This window comes from Cibotium barometz, chromosome 16 (genome assembly GCF_041138505.1).
Source record: "Cibotium barometz isolate CiBa-2024 chromosome 16, ASM4113850v1, whole genome shotgun sequence".
NCBI lineage: Eukaryota > Viridiplantae > Streptophyta > Polypodiopsida > Cyatheales > Cibotiaceae > Cibotium > Cibotium barometz.
In genome coordinates, this window is record NC_141061.1 from 38,796,481 (window position 1) to 38,811,910 (window position 15,430).

The 15,430-nt window shown below is 42.4% G+C and overlaps 1 pseudogene; it reads left to right on the forward strand.

The window, feature by feature from the left end:
- The first annotated feature begins 4,886 nt into the window (after positions 1 to 4,886).
- Positions 4,887 to 6,947, forward strand: LOC147630627 (cytochrome P450 78A4-like; annotated as a pseudogene).
- The last annotated feature ends 8,483 nt before the right edge of the window (positions 6,948 to 15,430 follow it).

The following is a 15,430-nucleotide window of genomic DNA, read 5'->3' on the forward strand; positions in this document are numbered from 1 at the left end:
TGTCATGTTTATGATGAAGATTTTGATGCTGATGTTTTCTCTACTTCTGAAGATCCTGCCACGTACACTGATGCTATATGTTCTCCACAAAAGGATCAATGGCAAGAGGCTATGGAAGCAGAGTACGATTCTCTTATCTCTAAAGGTACATGGATACTCACTGAGCTGCCTCCTGGCCGTACTGCCATTAAGTGTAAATGGGTATATAAGCTAAAATTTAAAGCAGATGGATCCTTTGACAAATTCAAGGCACGTTTAGTTGCCAAAGGTTATTCTCAAGTTGCTGGCATTGATTATCATGAAACCTTTTCACCAGTTGTTCGCATTACTAGTATTCGGGTTTTATTGGCATTTTCTGTTCGATTCGACTTAGAAATTCATCAGATGGACGTGCGCACAGCTTTCTTGAATGGAGATTTGAATGAAGAAATTTACATGGAGCAGCCAGAAGGATTTGTTATTGCAGGTAAGGAAGATCTTATTGCTCGTCTTCATAGGGCCTTATATGGTCTTAAACAAGCTTCACGAGCCTGGTACATCAAGTTTGATCTTTTTCTTACCTCCCATGGCTTTCTCTCTTGCTCTTCTGATCCCAACTTATTTACCAAACACCAAATAGGTAGTTTTGTTATCCTTGCCCTTTATGTGGATGATACAATCCTTGTTTCCAATGATTTGGGATTTTTACACCAAAATAAGTAGTTGTTATCTTCGGCATTTGATATGGTGGATCTTGGAGAGCTTCACTCGTGTCTTGGCATTCAGATTCAAAGGGATCGAAGCAAAGGTATTTTATTACTTCGACAGTCAAAGTTTATTGAAGATACTATTAAGAAGTTTGGTTTGGAATCTACACATTCAGCAACTACTCCTTGTCTTGCGAGTTCCATGAAAAACACTTCTGATGGTGGTGGCCAGCTTGTTACAAATCAACCATATGCTAATTTGGTTGGATGTCTTCAAGTTGTTGGTTTGAACACTCGTCCTGACATTTTGTTTATTGCTAACTATCTCGGGCAACATCTTGCATGTCCTTCTCTTAAGCATTGGTCTTCAGCAAAGCGCGTGTTGAAATACTTGAAAGGCACTGCAGATTATGGTTTGGTTTATCAACAACAATTCACATCCAACTCCATTCCATCTCTTTCTCTTTTGGGTTACACAGATGCAGATTGGGCCAGCTCACATCTATCTATGCGATCTACTAGTGGCAATTGTTTCTTCATTAATGGTTGTCTTATTTCTTGGACCAGCAAGAAACAACGTTGTGTTGCAGTTTCTACAACCGAATCTGAATATGTTGCGGCATCGCTTGCAGCTCGTGAACTCATTTGGCTTCGACAAGTGTTGACAGATATTGGCCATTCTCCTCTTTCTAGTACACCCTTGCGGTGTGATAATCAGAGTGCTATTAGTCTTGCAAAAGACTATGTCCAACATAACAAGTCAAAACATATTGCTGTGCATTACCATTATGTTCGATACGAAGCACGCAAAGGCACTATCATGATTGAACATTGTCCAAGTGACCAGATGATTGCAGATATTCTTACCAAAGGTCTCAATGAGTCACGCTTCATTCTCTTGTGCTCAGAGCTTGGAGTTGCCTTGTGCTCACTCTTTCTAGATTAGGCTCTTTACTCTTATGGTAGCTTTGTACATATATCGTTGTAATCTTCTAGACACCATGCACTTTGCACATTTCACAATTGCACACTATGACCTCTTGGTCCTTTTGTATATTTGTACATAGATGCACAATGCACTTTCACATCATTACTTCTGGTTCATATTTTCACATTTGTATAGGGGCTTGGGTTTTTCCCTTGTTCTCCCCAAGGGTTTTTTCATCCATAGCTAGAGACCCTTGTTTGAGTGGGGGTGTTGGAGCTCTATATATGGCTCACTCTACCTAACTTGGTCTCACCTATATATATGTATCTTGTCCTCAATATGAATCAGTCTTTGGGAGCGTACATGATGTGTCTCTTGTCTCGTCTCTTTCTCTCTACATTTCAACAGATTAAGCATATCAAATAAATATAATTACTCTTTAAAACTTTAAGAAAGTTATTAAGGTTATCATTTGGTAGTGAAAAGTTTACAATGTAGGGAGAACAATAGCATGTGGTTTATGATTAGGGAGCCAAAAAAGCACATTTTATCCTCCTTTACATTGTAAATATATAAAACGAAGATGATATGAATGTCTAAGGTCTCTTTTGACTCTAAAAGCTATTCTTTTGTATTCTTTATCTCTTATTAACTTTAATGACCAAAACAATAAGGTTTTGAAAGTAAATATATCAATCCATCACATTGTGAACTAATATGTATTCATTAATACAAGTTATGCCAATGTTTCACACTTTTTAGATCATAATTCAAGGGTCTGAAAAGTTAATAGGTACACATGGGTAATTGGTATAGCTCTTAGTGACATACATAGTTCCAAACTAAATAGTATGTTGGTTAATACTTAATGTGGTTGTATGAAAATAATTCTTATAATAGCATCATGTGATATCCCGCATGTCAATTTATAGGCTTAGGTATATGAAGAAAAAATAACTTAGGGGTTCCACTATATAAGACAATATGTGGCACTTATAACATAGAGAAACAAAAAACTACAACATCTTTTCATGGAGTAGCACAAACTTCTTTAAATGCTTTGCTAGCAAAAAAACCATACTCATATTGTAGAGTCCATGTTTATAATAGGATAGTACTTAGTATAGCAATATATCGGAGAGTTAAGTGCATTAATAACTTATCTCTTAAGCTTTCATAAAGCATGCATATGTTTTGATCTTGTGATCACAATCATTGCAGGTCATCACAATGGTAAGACTTGAAATATTCAAAAAGATACAACTATGCTTTAGATTATTTGGATAATCTATGATTGTATGATGTAAAGATTGTTACACTCATTTAGTCTAATTCGGTTACTTTTCATGGTGAATGACAAATTTTTTGCCTACACAAGCTAATGTATATCACAATGATGAGTTTGTTTTATTTAATTGTAAAGTATATCAAAATCGAGTGAATGCCACTAGCCCACACATGTGCATAATATTTAAGAGATATTTAAAGGAAGATAAAAGTGGTTTTCTTCTTTTGAGCAATGATTGTGCATTTCATTAGCTTGTTATTTTTACTTAGAATGCTAGACAATATGTATGAGCTATAAATCTTGTCCTAAAGTATATCTTTTCAAAAATCCTATGTTGTCCAATGATTTATAAGAGCATAGGGGACTTATCATGACCTCCAATGATATAAAACATCAAAAAAGTACTAAAACCTTAACTTTGGGATTTTAGATGAATTGTGAGATTTGAACTCATTTAGAGAGATGTTACAAATTTATTATCATGAACTCTTATTATGAGAATTTCAAATGTACTAAAAATAGTATTGAAGAAAGAATGAACTTCCTTTAAGATTACTTTTTGCTAGCAAACATGTTTTGAAGAATGAAAAAATTTAAACTCACAAGCTTATTTATGAAAAAGGACAGTTGTAGGCCTTTACATTAAGAGCACCCTCGAGACTGGTTCACTCTATAGAAAACCTATACATCACTTCATTTAAGAGGTATTTTGAAATTACATTTTCTAAGAATTAAAATGATCCCTTGTTTTTACAAACTCACAATTCTTTTATAAAAAATACCTTAGTACATTTCTCTAAATGTATCTCAAAAACTTGAAATAGAAAACCTCTTTTGTTGAATTCAAATGATATAGTACACATATATTAAAGCAAACCCCTAAGAGTGCATCATAAAGTTGCACCACAATATAGAGTCCATAGAAGCACAAAAAAACAAGTTGTCAACCTTGGCTACGTAAGAGTTAGCACCCCCCTACATGATAATACGATAATGCAAAGCTTTGAATCAATAAACATGATTGTGAACAAGACATGCTTTTAGATTTCCCAAGCATGAGGATTGGGGACTTTTACAAAGATTACAAGAAAGCATATAAGAGTCATTCTCTCATCAAATGTTAACAAAGGTTAGCAAAAGGCATGCCACGAGTATCATAATTTACAAAGGAGAGACAACATCCTTTTGGATATGGCTAGATTTGGTTGTGAAGTATCATAGTTTACAAAGGAGAAAGGCAACCTCCTTTTGGATATGGCTAGATTTGGTTGCCTTCGCAAAACAAGAAGATCACGTGAAAGCACACTATAATCCAAAAAAATTATAAAGCCCATCCCATTCTCCATCCTAAGGAGGAGAAGGTCGAAATAGTCATGACGAGGAAGGACATCTCATTGCCTCACCTACATGTGCCCTCACAAGCGAATCCCCTTCTTGAGAGGCCCCAAGTTTTCAACTAGAAGCATTTTGTGCACATTTGATGCATGGCCTTGTGCTAGGGTCGGTGTGAGGTCATACATATCCACCCTATTACAAGACCTATTATTATCATCTATCTATTGGATGAATAATGAAAGCTTCATGTCCGTTCCAAGAGCTACACCGTAATGACAAGTGTACACCTTAAAACGATGGAATTTTTACCTTTTGGCCTTTCTTATTCTAATTGAAGGTTTTTTAAAAGTTTGGACGTGTAGCTTGGATAAACTTTTCAAAGGACATGTCCAAACATTTATTAAAGAAAAAGGTGAAATCATGTTTATCTTCACTCGTTGCTTATCTCTTCTCTATATTATCTTAAAGAAGAGTTTCACAAAGCTACCACCTGGTGGTAAGAATGTGGAGGTTCTGGAAGAAGAGCACTAGTTACCCACTAGTTAGGTAAAAAAGGTGAATATATTATTAACATCACAGTCTAGATCATAGCTAATCATGATTTGCTAAGGCTAGTATAGTATACCGAACTCTTTTTAAGCGCACCTCGTGCGCATCAAAGGCAGTGCAAATTTGAAGTTTCCAGCGATGGCTCTTGAACTCTTCTCCGCCACATGCACCCACCTTGACCACACCCTCCTCCTCCACTTCCTCTCTGTTTCCTCCGCTCCCAGGTTGTTTTCGTCCGCTCTCTTTGTCCTTGCGTTCTTTGTAATGTGGCTCCTCCTGAGCTGGGCGTACCCTGGCGGTCCAGCCTGGGGAATGAGGAGCTTCTTCTGCAAGCCTGCTGCCTCCCGCCGCCTACCTCCCATTCCAGGTCCACGTGGCCTCCCAGTACTGGGTTCCCTCCTCTCTTTCTCCGGAACTTGTAGCTACACCGCCCACCGCCGCCTTGCGGCCCTCGCGTCCAGCCACAATGCTCGCTCTCTCATGGCTGTAAGTTTGGGGTCCACACGCGTTGTCGTCTCCAGTCAGCCTAGCGTTGCCCGCGACATTCTATGCAGCACCGCCTTCGCAGAACGCCCTCTCACCCAGTCGGCGAAGCAGCTCCTCTTCGGGCGCGCCGTTGGATTCGCGTCCTACGGAGATCACTGGCGCAGCCTCCGCCGCCTCGCACCTCTTCTCCCCATGTCGCATTGCGGCTCACGAGCGCACCCGCCAGCTCGAAGCATCCATCATGCTAGAAGCCATAGCCTCTCACGTCCATGATAGCTGCGTGCAGAAGGTGCGCCCTTACCTGCAGCATGCAGCCCTCAACAACATTTTGGCCACCGTGTTCGGCAGGCGTTACGCATTCTCCGAGCATAACAGCGCCGAGGCTGTGGAGGTGCAAAGCATGGTGCGGGAAGGCTTCGAGCTGCTGGGAGCCTTCAACATGGCGGACCACTTGCCTGCAGCTTTCGAGTGTGTCGACCCCTTGCGCATCCGACAGCGCTGTGACGAGCTAGTGCCGCGAGTGCACGCGTTCGTGCAGAAAATAATAGACGAGCACAGGAGCAGCAATATTGCTGGTGCTATCACTCGCAATAGTAACACGAGGGATTCGTGCGACTTTGTGGACGTGCTCCTCGGTTTGGAAGGGGTGGAAAAATTGGCTGATGCCGATATGGTATCCATTCTGTGGGTGAGTTGCAAAATAATAATGTTCTACCTTCTTACTTACGCTAGTCATGTATAAGCTCTCCTCACATTTACGTGAAGTACTAATTTTTGGTTGCTGACTCGTGTTTGGCCATATTGTGACAATAGGAGATGATTTTCCGAGGCACAGATACCATGGCCATCCTTACAGAGTGGATCCTTGCCGAGCTCGTTCTGAATCCTACCGTGCAGGCAAAGCTGCATGCTGAAGTGGAGGCCATGGTGGGGGTAAAGGGTGACACCGTCCGCGATGCCGATGTGGCCAGCATGCCTTACCTGCAAGCAGTTGTGAAAGAAGGTCTGCGCCTACATCCGCCTGGGCCTTTGCTGTCGTGGGCAAGGCTCGCCATGCACGACGTGGAGGTTGCGGGCCATCATGTCCCTGCCGGAACCACGGCCATGGTGAACATGTGGGCAATCACGCATGATCCCGCCATTTGGTCCGAACCCGACAAGTTCGCGCCAGAGCGGTTCCTACCTAGGGACGGCGGGGAGGACCTGGATGTGAGGGGGAGCGACCTGCGCTTGGCTCCCTTCGGTGCGGGCGCAAGAGTTTGCCCCGGCAAGGCCCTCGCCTTGGCAACAGTTCACCTCTGGGTGGCCAAGATCGTGCAACGATTTCACCTCTCCGTAGACGAGCGCCACCCTGTGGAACTTACGGAGCTGCTGAAGCTTTCCTGTGAAATGGCGGTGCCTCTGTCGGCTCATTTCACTGATAGGCAGCATCGGGCATGAGAATAATAATATAGTAACTGGACTCTACTAACTTTAAGCTACCGTGGTGAGAGTGTTATGTGAGGGAGAGTTACCTCTTTTGAAACTAGGTCCTGTACTTCGTAAAGATATATATATATATTAAAGTTAATTCAAAACACACTCTTCACACAGACACACAAAGCTTCTATGTTGTAAGTGATTGTTAAAGGTGTGGTCTAAGTGCAACAAATTCAAATAGCATCCCTGAAACGAGCATTCATGAGGTATTTATTCGCACACCCTGAAACAGACATTCATTAGCTATTCATGCACACACACAAACACTATTCTTCTTAATATAAAATGTATGGCTTTGTGAACTTTTATGCTGTAATTGATTGTTAATACTAGTTTGGTACTAGGAAAGAAAAGTGTTTAATGTGGATATATTTATGTTCTCATTATTAGTGATCCACTTTATGGAATTATTTAGAACAGATGGACAATGAAAATCAAAGGTTTCTTTTTTTCGATATCATTGGGTATATAGTGAAGAAAAATTGAGATTTTTTGAAATCACATTGGTTATCTCTAGTAGGCTTTTTAATTTCATAAGAATTCATAGGCCAAATTACAGTTGTGATGCAGAGCTCTTTGAACTATACTTGGATTGAGGGCTTTAATTAGCAAATTTCTCATGTGACAATCCAAAGTTTTTGGATATGCATTGCTTCAGAAACATATGTATGGTGTAATACAATCCATCTTATGCCACTAAAAAATCGATTAGAACTTCAAAATTTAGGTCTCCATAAAAATTTTAAGGTATTTAGCTGTCTCAAAAAAAAAAGCTTTGAGGATTTTTATAGTTGAGCAAACAATAATAGATTAGGACCAAATCTTGCACACATGTTCTATACAATGTTATGCTTTGCTCGTGCATTTTGTGAGAGCTAATCACATATACACCTATCCTTTTAGGTACTTTGTTTTAGACAAAAGTTTAGAAATTTTGAACCATATTCCATACTATAGAATAAGAGACTAATTTATGCATTTTTAAATATCTCATAAGGCTTTAGGTGGAATATCGAGTCATTTTATATAATAATAAACACTATTTTCATAAGTTTCTCACTAGATGATCCAAATATAAGCAAGGGTTCATATACGTTGTTTTGTTATCAATGCAATTTTAAAAGTTGAGACCATCACCTTGTCTTACAACTAAATTAAAATCTTTAAATATGTATGCTTGACTGATTATTTTAGTGAAGACATTGATTTATTAGTATGTGTGTTGGACTAAAATAGTGGGTCCACATCTCTGTGAAAATCCATCTGATACTCTGTGGCCAAGGGTCTCCAAGACTCGAGGTGCGGGGGCTGATATCCGGGCCAATAGGAAATCCTTCTAGGTCTTACCACCGGGAAGGAATCCTCTAATAATCAACTTGCCCAGCAGGGCACGACTCTGAATAGCAAGCTCAATGAGGCCTAGACTCCCTCTACGACATGGCTGAATGATCACTCTCCATGCCACCTTGACCTTCGGGCTGGCCTCACATCACTACCAGCCCATAAGAAGTTCTGGATCAATTGATTGTACCTAGCCAATACATGCCTGGGAGAAGGCCTAGCTAGGGAGAGCCTCACAGAACTTTAGTATAATAGCTTCTTTCGAATACTTAGAAGGAGAAGAGTGAGCTACTGCTCAAAAGAGATATCAATTCCCACCTAGCAACCAAGATACCAAATTGGAGTGCCGCTCGAGATCCACTAAAAAGCCTCAACTAGGCACCAAGTCACGGCGGGTGCTGAGTCTACCCAAAAACCACATGACTTGTTCCAGTTGATATGTGCTCTTGATGCGCGACCAGAAATCTCGATCGCCTCTTCTGAAAGGAAGGTTGTTGTGATGTCTACAAACTCTGAGTCAAGAAGCTCCTTCTGCATGGGCAGAGGGAAAGATGTAGTCCTTGAAGCCCGATCTCCTGGGCTGAGAGGAAACTCCTTATGGCCTTGGTGACAAATAGGAAGAGGTAAGATGCTAGAGGACAACCCTACCAAATCGAGCGAGAAAGGGGGAATCCATGGGCTCCCTGAATGAGAACCTAGCTATGTGATGCTGAGTAAAGTCATGAGACTCCACAAATCGAGTCCATGAGGAAACCCATCCGGCTCATTGTGCCCTCCATGGGGAAACCCATCCGGCTCATCTTGCCCTCCCGAAAGCTCCCATATACCCTATCATAAGCATTCTCAAAGTCTCAGAGTAGCACTATGAGGTCCTGTCGCATCCTAGCTGAAGATGTTGCCTCCCAAAAGGTGAAAATATTGTCCAAAATGCTCCGATCCTAAACAAATCTAGTTTGAATGTCATGAATCCAGTTTGAGAGAAAGGGGGGCTGAAGTCTCCTAGTAATGGCCTTGGCCAAGATCTTATAGGCAGTCCCTAGAAGAGTGATGGTGGGTCTCCACTGTTGGATCTCCAATCTATCACCACACTACTTGGGAATCAAGTGAATCATGCCCTCTAGCACCTCTCTGGCATGGAACCTGTGAGCATAATCTCATCAAGTGAATCAAGCCCTCTAATAGCCTCTCTTGCATGGCACCTCTTATTAGCATAATCTCATTAAAGGCAATGCAAAGGCTGCCTTCCATGAGGTCCTAGTGATGACGAAGAAAGAAAGAGATTGGAAGCCCGTACACCCCTGGGTAATGCCAGCATCGCCTCTGGCAACTCCTCTGCTGTGAATGGACTCTTTCAGTAAGAAGGATTGAAGAGATGGGGGAGCCACCTCTCTCATGCGTCGCGAGACCCTCTCACACGCATCCATCACCTACGAGAAGAGAACGAAAGAAATCAATGGTGATGTCTCTCACATGGGGGGGTCAAAAACAATAGCTCCATCGTGGCCACGCAGCATTGCCAATACCATCTCTCCTCTTGGGGGGGATGGCTATCTTAAAGAAGTCTCTTGTGACTCTATCCCTAGCTTGGGTCCAGATTGAAGCTCTGGCATGATATACTCCACCCTCCTCTCCTTAATGGGTGTAATCTCTATGTGGTCGGTAGCAAGCTAGCTCTCAATCCATGGGCTATCTCGGGAACGCTCCTTACACCGTTGTAAAGAGGCTAAGTCCCTCCTTAGAATCCTCTCTTGGTCTCGAAAGCCCTCTAGTTTGCTCTGGGCTACCTCCTCCAAGAAACCGTTGATCTCCCCTAGGCCAATGTGCATGTAGCAGAGCCTGACATAAAGTCTAGTCCTGCCCAAATTTGCTTGATCTTGCTGTGCAAATCTCGGAGTCCTAAACGAGGCCGTCTGAAATCCTAGAGCGCACATGCATGTCGTGCCTCTAGGGTCCTCGTGGGATAGAATAATCGGGGTATGATATGAAAACAAAGTGACTGACAAGATACTCCTCCTATATTCGATCTCGAGAATTTGAGGCTCCCAGGGCTACACCCAAACTTTGGTAGATGCCACGGGCCCTGTCCCCTAAGTGCCAGTATCAACTCCTCCTGGGTAAGAGCACTCTACTCTTGAGACTGTGGTCGTACCTCATCCAAGTCTGTCCTCTGCTGCCTCTATATTATGTTGAAGTCACCTCCCATACACCAAAAGTAAGACTAGGGAAGGGCCTTTTAAATTGTGCTCCAAAAGATGGCTCTACCTATAGTGGCTAAGGATTCCTCCTCTGTGAAAGCACTGAGGCCCCCCTATAACCTATATGTTCCACAAGACTATCCACATATCAATCTCTATGTGAGACAGAAGTGCCCTCCACTTGAAGAGTCTTGGGCGAGGGTCTAGATGGGGAATAATCACAATCCATCCTAGGCGCGCAAATTGGGGCACGGATCCTGTCCTCCATGTGATGCCACTGCTTCCAAGTTCAAGATTATGTGTACTATGGACTCCATCAATCACAATGGAGGTACCTGTAAGAGGGGAGGGAGAGATATGCAACATAAGTATGCATGAACACAAAGAGCAACACCTCTAGGCTGCTGGAGGTCACCATCTCCTTCTCCTGGTCTCTATGGGTTGAGCCTCCAAGCTCCATCCTAGCCAATGGCCATAGATGGGTGACTATGTTGGTGATGCAAAGATCATGAGTGAAGATGATGCGATAGCTCAACTGCCTAACCTTTTATGGGTGATAGTCATCAAGTTTGAGTCCCACTTAGTCCGTGGAGTTGCACTCACAAGGAAAGAGAAGATCATCATGCCATTGTCTGGTGTAGAGGGTCTGGAGTGGTGGAAAACCACACATATCCGAAGCTGTGCTACTGTCTCCTCAAACATATCTTTGCCTTCCACCAAAAGACAATGGAAGAAACTATAATCCACATTGGCTACCCTAAGATCCTGGGGTCCCCCCTGGTGACTGAGCCCTCACCCGGGAGGTGACAATGGTCCTCTTAAACTAGCTTAGAGAAGTGGTGAATCCATCCACACGGACAAAACTTGCCGGTTGCCTCCTCTTGGGGGCTACTCCGGGGGGGGGGGGGGGTGATGGGAGTGCTTTGGAGAGGTAGAGGGAAGGGGGAGTGCGGGCTCCAATGCGAAGAGCAGGGCGAAAGAAACTATTGCGGGTAGAGACATGGGCAAGGATGGAGGAGGAGGGGGAGGGGGCATGGGAGGAGGCGGAGGGGGGCAACGGGTGAAGAGGCTCGGCAGTAGGGGTGTTTCTAGGACAGATCCATTCAAGAGGAAGGTTACTGGGAGAGGCTCACATGGGGCGGCTCAGTGAGGTCTACTAGCCTCACTAGGCACTCAGAGTCGATGGGGAATCGCTCACCAAATTGGAGGGGCCGGAGGGCCCGTTCAATGATGGGGGGACTTGCCAACTAGAGAGTGTGCTGGGATAAATGATCATAATGGTTCTTTTTGATAGAATCTGATCCTCTTGTGCTTTTCTAGCCTGGCGTGCACGTGGACGTGATCAGCATTAGTGGTGGGCGACTAACAGCTCAATTGTGCGGGCCAACCGTTTGCCACTCTTTGACAACTATGTCGTCTCTAGGCCAAGAACTGGTGCTCCGCTTCTTGAGAACCTTATTCTCTCTCTACCCCCCCCAGTGAGCAGGATACCAGGGGGAGCATGGGAGGCGGTCTCCTAAATTGACACCGAGGGCAAGCTCGGTCTAGATGTCCCATCTGTCTACTATCAGATGAAGCATTGGCCTGGAAGGCCAAAGTATTCCACACACTAAAAAATAGGTTTTTCTCGCAAGCATGGAATGGATATAACATGAGGTTGCTAACCACATATTGGTTAAAACATTCCTACGACAACTATGTCTGCACACTTATGTAATACGCGCTCATGCCATATTGTAAGTCCCATCATTTGATGAGGGAAACACCCTTAAGACGCTCCTAAGTATTGAGCTTCAATGGACATATAAGAGGATCTTGGTGAGTTGGCCAAACCATAGAGAAAAGCCTTGTTACTATGTTTTGGGCGCCTCGGGTCACTTACCCGGGCGGCCTAGTGAGAAAAGGCTAGAAACCATAGAGAAAAGCCTTGTTACTATGTTTTGGGCGCCTCGGGTCACTTACCCAGGCGGCCTAGTGAGAAAAGGCTAGGAACTATAAAAGCCAATTTCTCTTATTTTTTACTCATTCTCCCATTTTTTCAATAGAAGTGGAGTGTTCTCTCTCTCCCTCTCTCTCGCAACTCTAATCCAGCATGTGTGGTTTACTTAGGGATAGGGTATGGGAGGGATTAGTGCTAATCATGTTGAAATTAGAGCAATGTGATGAGCTATGGTGGATCAAATACTAGAATCAACATCATTAACAAAGTGATTAGTAAATAATTAAGATGTAATTAGTAAATAATTATGATATAATTAGTGCAAATAGCTTAATGTAGGCATGGATAATCAAAAACCAGCAAATTCTCATTAAGCCAATGCCTCAATTTATAGAGTTTATATCTAAGCATCTAATCCCATTGATTTCTCCTTGATTCACTCCACCTCTCTCCCAGAATATCTCCACCTCTTTTGCTTGATTCTCTCCACCTCTTCACTTTTCCCAGAATATCTCCCAAAATATCTCCACACTTCCTGAATCTTCTCATGCTACCCTTTATTCTCTCCCAGTAGATTCTTCTCACCTTTTCATAGGTTCTTTCACATTTACACATCCTCTTTTACAGCCTCTAACCAAGGGCTTGTTCCTGCACACATCCTATTCACTTGTATATTTCAACACCTCCCCTCAAGTGAATACTCCTAGCACACCTGGACCCTATACCAAGTTTCTCTCTTACTTGATAGCCCGCGACCAGTGCCTCAAGTCCCTAAACTCATAGTCCTTGACTCTCTCTCTCTCTATGTGTCCAAGGCTACTACAAGTGTCCGCGACCTTGACTAAAGTGCTCACACATACATCTATCTACCACGTGGCCTACATCATAGGTGGCTCAGAGGTGGTTTTACTTTGTTGGGGCAGGTTACATTGGGTTGTGGGGTCTCTCTCTCTCTCTCAAAAAAAAGATGATCCGACTCCACTTCCTTTGGAGCCTCCATGAAGTTTGCCGATGTTGTTCCTTCTCCACTCGGTTTGCTGTAGCAGTCTCTTGCCATGTGTAAAACTGCTCCCCATTAAATTTGGCTATTTCTTGTGCTGTACTCATGATGATGTGAAGGGGGTCTTACCTCTTGATCCGATTTCAAGATTCAAGGGCAGTGTCTACCCTTTTACAACTCAATCTGGTGTTTAAGTGATGATTACAATAAATTTATCAACATAAAATCACCAAAAATTACATTAAATCAAGGGTAACCAATTTTTAGGGAATGGTTGGAGTATCAAACCAACTCCGAACTGCAATATGAAGTTATAGGGATCTCTATCAGATACCTAATGGTTAATTTGAACCCTCAATTGTACCAAAATATAGTGATTAGCACTGATTAATCATTGACTAAGTAAATTAATCGTCTATTTTATGTGCAGAAAAAACAGAGAATGCGGGGAGTCCAGATCTGGTGTCTTAGACTTCAAATGCTTTCAAAGACATCAATAGCAATGAGTCTAGTAGAGGATTAAGCCAAGAAACATAAGATTTGACCAAATATTGAATGCTTAATCTCTGTTTTACCAAAGTCACCTCTACAGATTTGATGAAGAGCTTGGATCTCACTGTAGACTTGATCAAATTGAATTCTAACTTCACTAGCTTATAGAGCATGCTTGAAAACACTTGGGGCTAAGAGGAATTAGACCCATTTGAATTGATGAAGAAGAGATCTCAGTTTTTCTCCCAGAAACAGGCGCCTGGTTAATTCGCAATTTCTCTTGAATCCGTCGGCAGTTTGCTATGCTGATTTGATAAGCTTGAAGAGTTTATGAATTGCTTGCATCTGATGTTCTAAGTCACCAAGCATTTGACTGGTCATCTCGACCCTAATCAATGGGTCGGACCTAGTTAATGGAGTTAAGCAATCTTGTCTGAGATGGACCCTGATTAGATTGGTATGAAGGAATTGGTCTCTGAATTTGGGTTCTAGACTTCCTTGTGCCCTTTCCATGGTAGGAGTCGGGCCGTCTTTTAACTGATGACTAAAACCTTGGCATCCAAAATACCGGTTCTCACTTCTGAACTCATCGTTCTGAATCCTTAAAACAAGTGGGCTGCTGAGAAGTATTCTGGGGAAAGTGTCTTCCCTTTTTAAACAGAATCTTTCTTTTATTTTAGAGAGAGAATAATTATAAGATCAGAAAGGGAGATTCTTACTCATGTATACCTCTAAGGCTGGGGGAGGAATCTTACAATAATAACTGGTTAGTGTGATTAGTGGACTTAAAGAGAGCAAAAAACCAAAACATTGAGCCTAATTGCTTGTAATTAGACTAAATGGAGTGGCATTAGTGTTCTAAACACTTGCCTTGACCCAAATCTATGTTTAGTCCACTCCAATTAGGCCTTAATTAGCAAGAATTAACACTAATTTTATCTCTTTTATCTAATTTTTCCTCTTTTGAGTGTATTAATTAGAGACCTAATTAGAGAAATTTTGGGATAATCACATCTTTGGATTAGCCTAAACATTGCTAATCCACCTATCAAATCCCCAAGCAAACTCCCACCAATTAGGAGTAATTAGAGGGCAAAGAAGAGGGTTAAGCAGTGATTAATAGTGGGATGGATAAGATTAATTATTGTTAAGTTAGAGTGCCTCTAAATTAGTCAAAATCCACTAATTTAGAGGTAGCCTCTAACTTTAGCCCTTTCCCACTTACCTAGCATTAACGAGGGTCTTAGTTGTCTCCCACTCACTTCTCCCTCGAATTTGAAATTCAAATTTCAAAGTACCTTGTCCATTCCATTCTAATAAGTGTCGTGGCCTTACCATTCCAAATTTCCCTAGCTATTCCATTCTAAAGTTTCCATGATCGTACCATTCAAAGTTCTATGGCCCGTTCGATTCCAAGTGCCACATGCACTACAAGAGAGAAGGCCCTATTACACTACTAGAGGTTTAGGGCATCACCGACGCAAATGTCGAACGTCGGTATGTACGTCCTAAACTTGGAGGCAAAAAGTCGAGCGGGTAATTTTCAAAAGTTCGTATACTGGTGCTTATACCGACGGGTATATCGACGTATATACCGATGGATTTACCAATGCATATACCGATGGATATATCGATGGATATACCGACGGATATACCGACGCCCGTAAGTTTTTTACAGCCGAGAAGCTATTGTTCTCTGTTTTGCACGGCGT